Source organism: Heliangelus exortis, chromosome 4 (genome assembly GCF_036169615.1).
Source record: "Heliangelus exortis chromosome 4, bHelExo1.hap1, whole genome shotgun sequence".
In the NCBI taxonomy this organism is placed as follows: Eukaryota; Metazoa; Chordata; class Aves; order Apodiformes; family Trochilidae; genus Heliangelus; species Heliangelus exortis.
Window position 1 is genome coordinate 30,673,206 of NC_092425.1, and position 12,875 is coordinate 30,686,080.

Below are 12,875 nucleotides of genomic sequence, written 5' to 3' on the forward strand. Positions count from 1 at the left end.
GCCCCGACCGCGGGGGCCGTGGCAGATCCACCCGCACACCAGGCCCCAGATGAGGGGAGCTACTTCCCTTGTGCCTTCTCAGCGCTGTCTTACGCAGGGCTTTATTTTAATGCCGAGGCATTGCTTGAAAATGACACCGCCCGGTGTCCGCCTGTCCTCCCGCCCGCCTAGCGCCCAAGCCTGCCTCAGCCGGATGGCGAAAGTCGGCACACGGCTGCCCAGCCGGGGGCCTGGAGGCGGCGGGGTGCGGCCCGCCCCAGGGCCTCCTTCATAAGGTGGCAGCCGCCCAAGCGGAGAACCGAGCCGGGCTCGCCCGGGCCGCGGAGGGGCGTGCGCGGGAGGCGGGAGCCGCTCGGCACCGCCCCGGCACCGCCGGCAGCCGGCAGATCCGGGTCTCGTGGCGCGGGCTGACGTGTGAGCCGGCCCGAAGCAGCGGGGCCGAGCCGCGGGGCCGCCCCTGCCAGCCCGGCCGCCCTGCCCCTGCCCCCGTCACCGCCCCGGCCGCGCAGCCCGCCGCAGCCCTCCGCGGACATAGCACGGTGAGCGGGGGCGGGGGGCGGCGCGGCCGGGGGCGCCGTGGCGGGGAAGGGGAGGGTGCGGGCCGCCAGGCAGAGCTGGGAGGGTTTCCACGGGTACTCCCGCTCGTACCTTCCTCCGTCCGCCGGGCGCGGAACCTGGGGAGAGCCCGGTGGGGGCTGCGGGGGTAACTTCAAGCCTGTTGAAGTGCTGAAACGTCCCCGCTGTCGGGAAGGTAAACACCCGGAGTGCCGGAGCCGTTCCCCTTGGTGTTGGGCTGCACTCCTGTTTCGAACCAGCGAAACGTCCACTTGTCTTCCGTACAGCTGCTCTGATTCGGGTTTTTCTGGTAGTTGCGGTTTTTGGTGCCGAGTGACACGCTTCTGGTTTTTGTTTGTGCGGTTTTTTTTAAAGGGATTTTGTTTGTGCGTTTTACTTTGAGCCAAAGGGATTTAGTTTTCTTTTCTTTAAAGAAGCTGGAAGTGGCATGCTGACACCAGAGTATGTGCTCCCAGGCCGCTCCCAACTCTTTGGAAAGCTTGTGCAAATAAAGTGGGAGACATTCGACAGTGTATTGTGAGCGATAATCTCAGGAAATCAGGACAGCGTCACACTGCCATTAATTTATTGAAGATAGGATTCCTGCCAGGAACTCTTCATATGCGTGCTCCAAGATGTTATTCGTAGGGGAGGGAGTATATTGGCCTTGGAGACCACAAGTCTCCAAGTCCACGGTCATTCCTCTGCAGCTGTCACGGTGCCTGGTTCGCAGATGTCCTGCCCTGCAGCTCAGCTCCTGCCTTCCGTGGCAGTTCTGAGGCCTCAGCTCACCACCCCCTCTATGTGAATGCGGTGTACGACCTACATCAAAACTTTTGTTTCCTGGCAGACACCTGTTTGTCTGATCAGTCCTCAGGGTTGTCTTTTAGATTATAGATTTGCTGATGTAGGGACTGTTTTTGTTGTATACTGGCTTGAACGTTCATCTCTATGCATGCAGATAGGTTCTCAAAATAATCTCCAGTTTTTAGAAGGGAGGACATCAAAATTTTTTGATGTAAATAGCTTACTACATTAATAACATGTGCCTACTGGCGAAGGTACATATCTGCAGAGAGCATTACTATGTTGTGTCTTAGCCTTTGCATGCTTAGCTGTTAGAAAAAATCAAAATTAGTAAAAAGAAGGAATCAGTCTCACTTTTGATCTCTTTCTAGTGAGAGAGAATAAGTCCTTGATAGTTGCATCTAGTTGTGACATGTCAAGATGAAAGAAATGAAGCTATTGTTGTCAAACAGTGATTTTTAAAAGTGATCCTGGCTCTCACAATGTGCTTTGAAATGGTAGAAGCAGTTGGCAAAATGAAAGTGATTGTAATTTTAGCAATTTGTATATTTAGTCAGTTCAGTCCTGAGCAACGTCTGCTGCTGAGGTGAGTGAACACCTGCTTCCTTCAGAAGGTTGGTATTTGGTTTTAGAGAAAGTTAGTTTGTAACTGACTTCTTGTTTCATTATTAATTTACGATTTTCTACTTTCAAATATTTAGACTTCAGAATAACTGATGTGTGAATGTGGTTTGCATAACAGATGTGTAATGAAACAGAATGTAATGTTCATGTTTCAGAATTTTCCCTCCTGGCTATTTTAGGTATTTGACATCCATTCTTAAAGAATAAATGTCTCCACTGAAGCTTGTCATAGCAAAATTGGGCCTAGCAGCATTGTGGGTCTTCACAGGGGCAATACAATGAAAGTAGCAAGATGCTCTTTCTCTTCTTATAAGAAGTGCATAGGAATGGAAAAGGTGTACAGTACCCTGACAATGCCAACTATCAAATTCTTACTCTGTATGTTTTAAACATTTGTTAGATTACTCATTCCAACAAATACAAAAATATTTTGACAGATGTATTGATACATAAAAATTATCATCACGTGTCTACATTCTGCTTGGGAAGCAAATCAGGGAGCCTGTGAGCCTGCTTTGCATGGCTATTACATATATGAAGTTGCAGTTGATGTTAAGAATGTTTTTTGGTTTCCTTCGTAGTTTATGGATTCCTTTCATTAATACATAAAGTTCTATCTAGTTGTTAATTAGGCACATTCTGTAAGATGCTGAGTCCTCTGTAAGTACAGTGGGAGCTAAGAAAACATTTTAAGTTTCTACCAGAGAGCCGAATCTTGCAATCATTGTTCAGGTAAAAAAAAAAAAAGACAAAAAAAAGGATTATTTTCTCAGAGTAGCTCGTTCACCTTATATGCCTCGACTCACCAACAGCTGACTTTCACAGTTCCCAAGGAGCCTCATTTGCAGAAAAACTCCTTAGCTTCTCATTATGAAGGAATATAGTCAGGTGTACAAGAGGGATCAGTCTGTGATAGCTGTGTTAAGTCTTATTTCTGTTGTAGCAATAAAGTCTTATTTCTGTTGTAGCAATACAATGGAGAAGTGCGGCCTTACCCTCTTCTTCCTATCTAATCACCTGTTCCGTGTTATTGGTTGGGGCAAGAAAAAGGTCTCTCAGTGATGATTGATATGGCTTTTCATGAAAGATTTGAAGATGCTTAAGAAGCAACCTCTGGCATGATTGAGTGGTTGTACATTTTTATGGTTATTAATCAAGCAAATATGCTTCAGAGGCTTTTGTCGAAGTGCCTAGATGGTATTTTTACAAACAATGGAACAAATTAGTCCCATTTGGGTGGGAACAGACAGAATTACACTTGATAAAAATTTTCCTCATTAAGATCATTCTGATTCCTCTGCATTAAACCCCATGGCTTTCTGGAGCTGAATATAGTTTCATTCTTACTTTATAAAACTCCTGAACCAATGTGAGATCCAAGCATGAGATTCTCCTAGGAAAGAAAAGATTTTTATCAGAAAGATCAGAATAGCTGTACAAAAATGTAGCTTCAGCCCTTTATATGATATAAGTAGCTGCAATGCTTTATTTGTCAAATCTTTGTCAAATACAGATCTCTAGAATTAGAGCTATGTTCTTACTTGTTCATACATCCACATGTGTATGTTTGTGTATTTTCTGCTAGTTAATCATGACAACTTTATTTTTATCAAGGCAGTATTTTTAGACAACTTAACAAAATGGTTTGTGTTGGTTTTCCTAAATTAAAAAGTTAGTTTAGGAGAAAAAAACATCTGTCTGGATGAAATTGTATGAAGATGTCAAGAAAAGTTGGGGGTTAACTCTTCAAATAATTGGATTAAGTCAAGCGTGAAACAAAGCTTCCTGGTATGAGTGGCCTTAGTTAAGAAGAATTCCCATGCAAGTGCATACAGTGTCATTAGGGGCTCATCACTTTGATATCATGGGTGAGACTGATTAGATGGCATCTGTCATTAAACAGCCCTGTTTGAAGTTTACCAGAGAAAGCTTTTATCGCAGAGCTCCAGGAAGGACAGAAATATTCTTATACGTAGACACTTCTTGAGCCATGGAGGCTGTTGGGTGCTTCAGTATTAAGTTAGTACATAGAACAAAAAGTGTCTAAAGATGAAAAAGACCTTCAGTCCTGTTGGACAGCTGTGGAGCCAAAGGTGAGATGTGTGTTGCAAACTAATCCTTATGAAGTAGTACTGTAAATTCTCCTGCAAATTAATGTAATAGATTTAAAAATCTGTTGCTAGTAGATGCAGAGGAGGCTTGTATAATTTGCATAGCACTTTCTTTTTGATAATCTGAACTAGTATGTGAGTCTGCTGAATTAGATGGATGTTATTTCTCTGGTAAAAACTAGGTCATCTTTTAGCTAAACATATGTAAATAACCAAGCCTAGAAATCCTGTTAATTGCTACAGATTCCCTCTGGTATAAGTACTGATTAAAAATATTCTAATTGATAAGCTTTAAATTGTTTACTGCAGGTAGGTAGAAAACCTGATTCAGCTTCCATTGAAGTCAAAGACAGGCACTCGCTAGCTTCAGATAAAATTTGATCTGGCCTAAGGGGGTTAGGAGCAGGGCTGCCAGGGAATAGAGCTGCTTTCATCTGGAAATTGAAAATCCTGCTATCTTCCTCAGCATGCTGCTACCCTGCTAAATCTGTTTGCACAGTGGCAAGTTATTAGAAACATATGTCATCCCTGGAGAAAAAACATAATGAAAACATTCCAAAGAATTTCTGTATAATTTTGTGTTTGTATGTGATTGAAGTAACATTAAGGAATAGTATATTTTTACAACTCTAAGGATTTAGTAAGGTATTTTGTAATCTAAACAACTGTAGTCTTAATAAATGAGTCTCAAGAAACTTCAGAGCTTATGGTTTAAGGCTGCACTTGCTGGCTCAATATGGTGGAAAAAATTTCATAGCTATTTGTTTTGAAACTGTACAGGGGTTAATAAGAGAATTTTATAATACTTTTTTTTTTTTTCCAGAGAGTTGAAATGTCTACACATCTCTGATTGATTTGCTTTCCAAAGAAATTACTTCAAAATAATGAATTATTGCAGGCCACCTGAGCTGCAGTAACTGTATGGGTGTGTTCATGGTTAGCTCAAAGCAGCTCTGAGGTGTCTCAGCTTAATTTTGCTCTCTTCCAGACTAAGCAGTCACATTTGCACACAGTTCCCATGGGCTAAGAGCGTGTGCAGGGATCATTTGTGACACCAGTGTAATTTACTTATGAGTTTGAGTCCTGAGCCCCACAGGATGAACTTTAAAGTTTAATCCAATCCTAAATTGCTTTGGTATATTTGAACATCTAAATCATAGTCTTATCTTGATTCATGAATTTTGGAACAAGAGCTGAGACATTTTATGGGTAAGTTACATGGTTTGTTGCACGAGCATATTCTTTTTCTATACTTAGTCTTTTCAAGTAAATTATTAGTTTTGTACTACAGATCTCAAAGGTTAAGTGCAAAACATCTCATGGGTGAGGTAACCAACAGCACAGTCAGTTTCCCTGTTCTACTCCCATGGGGAGGCTGGTGCAAGATGCTCACCTCCACCCTTTGTCTGGTTTCCCTGCAAAAGTCTTCCTGGGAGGCCAGCTTATCCTTCATCTGTAGTCACTTGTTCAGAATCAGGTTTGCCAAAAACTTGCACGAGCCTGCAGGACAATCTTGCAGCCCTGGTTGGCACAGGTGTTCTCTCAGTGCCAGTGCAGAAGCGCTCTCGGCAGGGGTTTAGATTCAGTATGTGTTGCTTCCAGCCATACTGCATCACTTGTACAGCTGCAGGGGTGCTGAATTGAGAAAACTGGCAATTTTTACTGTGGGATGGGAAGAGGAATGTCAACATAAGCAGCAGGCCTATATGTAGTGCCAGAGACACTAACCAAAAGCGGAAGAGTAAGCAAATTTGCCTAGGAGCTGTCTGTTCTACCTACCACTCAAGCTGAAAATCCTGTTAAAGCCAATGAGAGTTCATACCCAACCGAAGACAACAGGAGATGGCTCCCAGTTTGCTCAGTAAACTCATTGAAATACAATGTGCTAGTAGTTTTACAGTGGATAGCCCACCCTTTTGCATTGACATATGTCAAACAAAATTATTAAATGGTCATTAGTAATTCAGTATAACAGAAATAATTTTGTTGTCCTAGACCATTGTCACAGTCTTCTACACTAGAAATAAATGTTAAAGTGAAAATGAAGCATTTACTTAGCAGAAAGAGGGTATTATTCTTGGATGATGTTCTGTGTTATTAACATATCTTAATTAGCTTGCATATTCCAAGGGATTTCTTTCAGAAAAATAACATTTTAACAAAGGGATGACCAAATGCTGACAGCTGATGTTTGGCATTAACATTCTGTATCAAATATCAGCAAATGAATTCTAAAATAGCTGAAGTCCTTTTTTGGTCCATGACTGGATGTGCGTAATTAACTCCTTTTCAAGTGTTTCACCAAGAAGAAATGTTAAGCCACCTGCATGGTGGCTTTTTAAAATCTTAGTGGGTCTTTTTAGGTCCGTTGGGGAATTCAGTTTTGATCACTGACATCAGCCTTATAGATTTAAAGCCTGAAATCTCTGTCCTCTCACACTGGGGACTGGCCATGCAAAGGAAGGGGGGGAACAGTGTTGGAACTGTTAGGGGGGTTTAGTGTATGGGTTCTTGTCCTCTGAGAGTTGTACTTGACACTGACAAACCTTAATTAAAATGAAAGAAGGATCAATGTCCTCTTCTATGTTTGCCTGATACAACGTTCTGTGTTGAACCAACGCACCTCAGCATATCTGTAACCTTGGTTAGCCTTTTCCACAAAAAGTATGTTTCCTACCAGGTCCCTACTAGATTCTGCCATTCTTTAAAGTAATGTAAACTTTCTCACTCAATTCACTGAGAAAAGCGTTGTGATGCTTGGCTGTGAAAGGGCTTTGATCATAATTGTAAATCTTTTAAGTTTTCATGCTCTGGCTCCCGCTTCACGTCTCTGTGTGGTAGTGCTGTTGGCAGAGTTGCCAGAAGTTTCCTGAAGCACTCAAGGGAGTCCAGATGTCCACATCAGGGTGAAAGTGCAGCAGTGCTCACAATTGTGGTGGTCACACAGTGATGTTCTCGTGCTGAGGGAACAAGTGCTCCAGTAGTCTTGTGAGACCATCAGAAAAAACATCAGGAAGATTCTGAATGCTGATTTATCAGTTCTGAGCCTGTCCCTGCTTGAAAGTTTCTTCCCACATTTCAGCATGTCACTGTAGTATCCTTCAGTAACTGGCTCAGCACTTCTTAGTTTCTTTGGTTTTACTTCTATTTTTAAGGAGTTGTTTTAAATCAGCATTTGTAAGAAGCACCAGATAGTTGACACCAGAAAATTAATTCATGATTTACTTACATAATAAATGATTTGTGGGACAGTAGCAAAGCTACCCACTGTTGTGCCTTGAGCAGGATGTGGTGGGGTGGAGTCTTTTGTGGAGCTCCTGCTAGTCTGGATGTCCTTGTTAAAACCAACAAGAAGAGCACCAGTGGCATACATCTGTGTTCATGGCTAAGCATTGAGTTATGAAGAAAAGAACTGGTTTAGCTTAAACTTTTAGCAGTGAAAAGTTCATCTTAGATCTTGTTAATTATCCTAAGAAAAGTTGCAGTGCAAAAATACCCTTGCCAACTCATTAGGCTACAGTTGGAAGTCCAGGGAGATGTGTTCATGTTTCAAGTACAAAATCAGCTCCCCTTGCCTCCTGGAATTATAAGGAAATAGTGTGGAAAGGATTGCCTTATACTCTGAAAGTATTACTATGTCTAGAAACCCTCTTTGGCTGTTATATCAGCCATCAAAATCATTGCAGTTCTTTTCCCTAGAAAAGCCAAATTGATGATCTGAACTGGGACAATTAGTTGGAGAAAGTGGTAATTGGAGCCACGCTTTACTGTGGCAGAACTCCTGGCAGGACCCAAATTTATGTCCTGCTGGTTTGCTTTTGCTGCCCAGCCAGCCAGTTGGTTTTCTTTCATCCTGAAAACTCAAATTTATTGCCCAGGAGGAAGCCTGGTAGAAAGAGATCAGGAGTCCCCTAGAGATCTGTGATCTTGCAGAGCTACTGGAACCTGGTTTTCTGGAGCCAATAGGAGTGCTGGTGTTTGTTTCAGTAGAAGCAGGATGGAGCTGTAAGCATGGAATAGATGATGGGAGAGACCTTCTCTTGCATTGTTAATTAAAGGGATCATAAGTTGCCATTGTAAAAAAGATGTAATATGTTGCAGTGTTTCAGACTGGGGCTCTAGGAGGGTATATTTACTTGAACTATTAAAGTTACACTAAGAGAGAAGAGCCAGTTCCTGAAATGTTTTAATTAGTATAAATTTGTATACAAGAAATTTGTTTTGTTTTTTCTTTTTTTACAGAACGTATTTTTAGCCTTGTTTGAACAGAGGAAGTAGTTTTTCTAAAGGAAGTTTCCTTAGAAATCTTCAAGCTTTTTTTGACCAGTTCTATAACCCTGATTTAAATTTAAAACTCCTGCATTAAAGGTGCAGACCACCTCCACTGAATACTTGTGTCAGGCCCTTGACTTCTGGATAAATTTCGATTTAGTGCAATGTCCTGCTCTCTTGCCTGAAGATCCTGCATCCATTAACTTTGGGCAGAGTGAGTAGCATTTGTTTATTTTAAAGTACTATTGATTTTTCTCTTTACTTTCTCCCTATTTCTCTATTTCCTTTTGTGATGTTTCTTCCCTATTCAACTACAAACACTGTTGTTTTCTTTGTCCATCCTGTGGTTTTATCCTGTGTTTAGTTATTCCCTTCCTTTGCTTCTTCAGTGGCACTGTTACCATTTCTGTCTTGTTCCTTCAAGGAACAATTTGATGCAGAAATCAATGGATAAGATTCCCTAGACTTTCTTACACACAAATTTTAACTGTATAACAGAAATAAAAGAAAATTAAATAATAGACTACTGAGCTGGATGAAGGTAGTTCATCATAAAAGTAACAAAACATGCAGGTTTCTGGGGGGGGTGGGTGTGAATGTGCATGGAGTACAAATATTACAGAAGGTGGAAATCATCAGGAAAATGTGGTATATAGCAAATAAAGGAAAAAATCTGAGTTTGGCTGGATTTCACTGAATTTGAATGTCTAGGCTCCTCTTTGTTGATTGGTCACTAGTAAGCAATCTTGCCATACTGAAAACACCTTTACCTGTTCTTTTACTCTATACCAAGTTTATGTGGCACTGGACTGTGTGATTCTGTGGGGTTCATGAGTCCCAGTCCTTCCAAGAGGCAGGTCTAGAACCAGATTTTGGAGTAGCCACTTGTACCAGAGGCATTTTGAAGTTCCCAGTAAGGAGTCAGCTGTGGTGTCGGCTGCCCTGATGGTAACCAGGGGGACAGAGTGGCCAAGGTGAAGAAAGAGTCCTGTAAAACCAGTGATCAGGAGCTTTATGAGGATGTGATTCCTGCAGTCTCTTCTTGTGGAGCAAATTTTCCCCCCTTGGGTTAGTGGGTACTTTGGTTACTGCCAGGGGGTCACTGCCAGGCTGTTGCCCCTGTGCCTGGTAGTTTCTCTGGGACAAGACTTCATGTGCAGGATTGCAAAGGTGTTACACTACATGAGGCCAATATGCAGGATGTTTTAGATGCCAGAAGAGAATACTTGGAGGTCTTTTGGATATGGATAAGATTATATGGGAAAAAACAAACTTTAGGCATGCTGTGAAGAAAATAATTACAGAAAGGGTCAGATTTTGTAAGAAAACATGGGTATTAAGATGGCTTAAGTGCAAGTAAAAAGGAAAGAGACCAAATCATTTTTATGGAAACCTGGATCCTTTAGAAGATCATGGAGGAATATAGGAGAGAAGGTTTTTTTCTCTGATAGCAAGATAAAAATGAACATTTTAAAATTTGGGGCAGTGAATTGTTCATGCTTTGTGTATCACATTTGCTAGTTTAGCCCTTTACCATTTTTCAGAATGTCTGCAGAGGCATAACAAGTCATTTACTTTCTTTCTACATTTTTCTTTTGAATTTTATAGATATTTTCATTTGTTCTGCCACACCTCTCAAACTTAACTCTGGAGCAAAATTAACTTTATGGCTTGTTAGAGATATTTGACAACTGTGCTTTGAGTTGTTGCAGTTAGCTGAAAAACAGTCATGAGGAATTGACCAGGATTTTGTTTCTATTTAAAGTGATTTGAAAAGATTCTGTTACTTGTCTGCTGTACTGTGAGGTATTTTGCTCCCAGGGATTTCTTACTTTTGATCGTCAAGTAAACAGCAACACAGCAAAAGCAGTTCATAGCAGAAGAGATCTTCAGACATTATATGTACTTAGTGTGATATTCTACATTTTTAAAGTGCCTAGATCCAGGAAAGATAAATGTTCACGGGCTTAGAGTTTTGATGTGAAGGTCCTAAGTTAGTCCATGACAAAATCTGCAGTGACTCTGATTTATGTATCTTAAAGAGTAGAGTGAGTGTTTCTTTGAATACTAGAGTTATAAATATATTTACACAGTCCTTTATACCAAGGAGTAGAGATCACCAATATGTGTGCTTTGACAATCTTGCATCATATTGGGGACACATTTGAGGGCATCCAGCATACAGAAATTTGACAAAACTTGTTTGTGTTCATGCTAGAAAGGAATCCAGTTTTGTAGTGATTGGGGTGGAGAGAGGCAGAGTATAATTTCTGTCTCCTAGAGCTCACCAGCTGCATGCTGTCTACCCAGGAGAGGTGGTGCTGAATTGAGAAATAACGTATAGGCATTGCAATACTTTAAAATACAGAGGAGTCTCCAGGTACAAAAAAACCCCAGTCAGATTGTAGCCATAGAAATTGCTTCTTTGATAGTAGGGTGTATAAAATATAATACACAGCTGTAGGGTTGGGATTGGGATATAAGATAAAAAAGAAGAAACAATTTACAATAATCACTATAGCAGAGAATGCTTTTTTTTTTTTTAAATCATGAGACAACAGATATATTTTTCAATATGGCTTCAGCACCTACAACGTCAAATAGCTGGTCAAGTCAAAAGGTAAAGGTGGGGTTTTATTTCTGTCTTAAGTCATCAGAAACCATCCTCTATTTTGCTGCCAATTTACAGGAATTCTGGCTCTGACTACAGTATTTGAATTTCAGTTATACTGTTTATGATTGCCTCTGTGGGCCCTTTTTCACTGTAAAGATTATGTTGGCTCTGATGGTACATCATATTTGTTCTAGTTTACTAATTCCTTTATTATGCTTTCTATTAGTTTTCTTAGTCTAGAGGCCATGACATATACCTTTTCAGCTGTTACCAGTCAGAGCTTTAGCATATTTACCAAATGTATCTTCCAGCTATTTGTAAACCCTGTGAATTAAATATAGTACAAGCAGTAATATGGCCAACCCAAAATCCAGCTGTTTTAAGCAGAGTAAAAGTAATGCTTTCAGAGTACTTGCAGGGATTTCACATCATAGCCTGACCAATTGCTGTGATCTACCGGTTGGTTACTCTGTAAATTCCAAGAAAAACAAGGTAACAATAAACAGGAAAACAGACGGAAAAGCAAGTAAAGTAAAAGAAAAAAAGGCTGTCAACTTTTTTTTCTTTCTTTCTCCAGGTCATGAGGAAAACAGTGGAGCACATTCTCTCTTTTTCTGTAATAGGTTGTATACAGAACTGTATTTGCAAAAGGTGGAGAGCTGGTGTGACTCAACAGCAAAGAGGTCAGAGCTGGGCAGAGCAAGTTAGCAGCTGACGTGGGATCAGACAATTGCAAGTACCAGGAGGCAGGCAGGAAGCACCTTGCAATCCTGGAACAGGATTTTGATATGAACGGGCTGCCTAAGAACATGCAGTGGAGCCAAGGAATCCTGCTCTCTGAGACCTAAAAAATGCTAGTCTGTTACTACAAAATCTTACAAAGGGTCACAAAACACTAAAAAACTTCAGGATCTGATTACAAATCTTAGTTGATATTTATTACTTTATGCAATTGAAGTGTGTTACAAGTAATACAGTTGTCAAGCTGAGAATATTTTAATGAGAAATACAGACATTAGAGTGATATTTTACAAGTGAAAATAATGATATAGTATAGAGTGTTCTCTCTTGTTTATGTGTGTGGCTGACATGGTTCTTTCTCTCTCATATAATCTATTTCCTCCAGTTCCAGCAAAAAATATTTGCATAAGGGGGGATTAGTTGGTTTTTTTGGGTTTTTGTTTTTTTTTAGAGTAATAACCTAAGTTTGGCATCTTTACCAGGGGAAAATCCAGTCCTGTTGCCAAAATAGATGGTCCAGCTTCAGTCCTTTGGCAATGAAAGAGCTTGTTCTAAGCTTTGAGGAAGGAAATATAAAGTTTGATTGCTTTCAGCATCATGTGAAGATGAGAAAGCTTGTAAGGGATCTTTTCATTGAAAGCTTGGATGACATTTTACTTGGTGACATGTGTTCTGCTTTATTTTAGGTCATTAAGATAATTGGTATTGTACAATTCAGGTGCCTTGGGGTAAATTCCTTCTAGTGCACTTTCACTTAGATTTATCATGGTACATGACAGATTAATTTTCCACATTTATTGTCTAATATTGTCTAATATTTTTCAGTTGTATGCTCTATGAAGAATGTTAAGCTGGTTTCATTGGTGATGACTTATCTGGCATTTGATTTCTTTTAGTCATATATAGATTAACACTCCTCAGTTAGTTGCTGTGACATTACTGTGTGTTACTGACTCCTAAATTCTTTCAAGTTACTGTTAAATATTGTTGTGCAACTTTGCTGTTTCAAATACCTTTTTTTTTTTCTGTCATTATGTCCAGAGAAACCGTTTTGGGCTGCTCAAGCAATCACTGCTTTTACATGTTCCTTTTGCTAAAACAGTTTTAGAAAGGCTGTTCTGTCTGACATGGCATATCACCCAGGGACCTTA

At 40.6% G+C, this 12,875-nt stretch overlaps 1 protein-coding gene across 1 annotated transcript in view; it reads left to right on the forward strand.

The window, feature by feature from the left end:
* The first annotated feature begins 366 nt into the window (after positions 1–366).
* SMIM14 (small integral membrane protein 14) overlaps positions 367–12,875 on the forward strand; it is a 39,270-nt gene continuing 26,761 nt past the window's right edge. The window contains exon 1 of the mRNA XM_071743745.1: positions 367–539. The gene's annotated coding sequence lies outside the window, so the exon portion shown is untranslated. The remainder of the gene's footprint in view (positions 540–12,875) is intronic.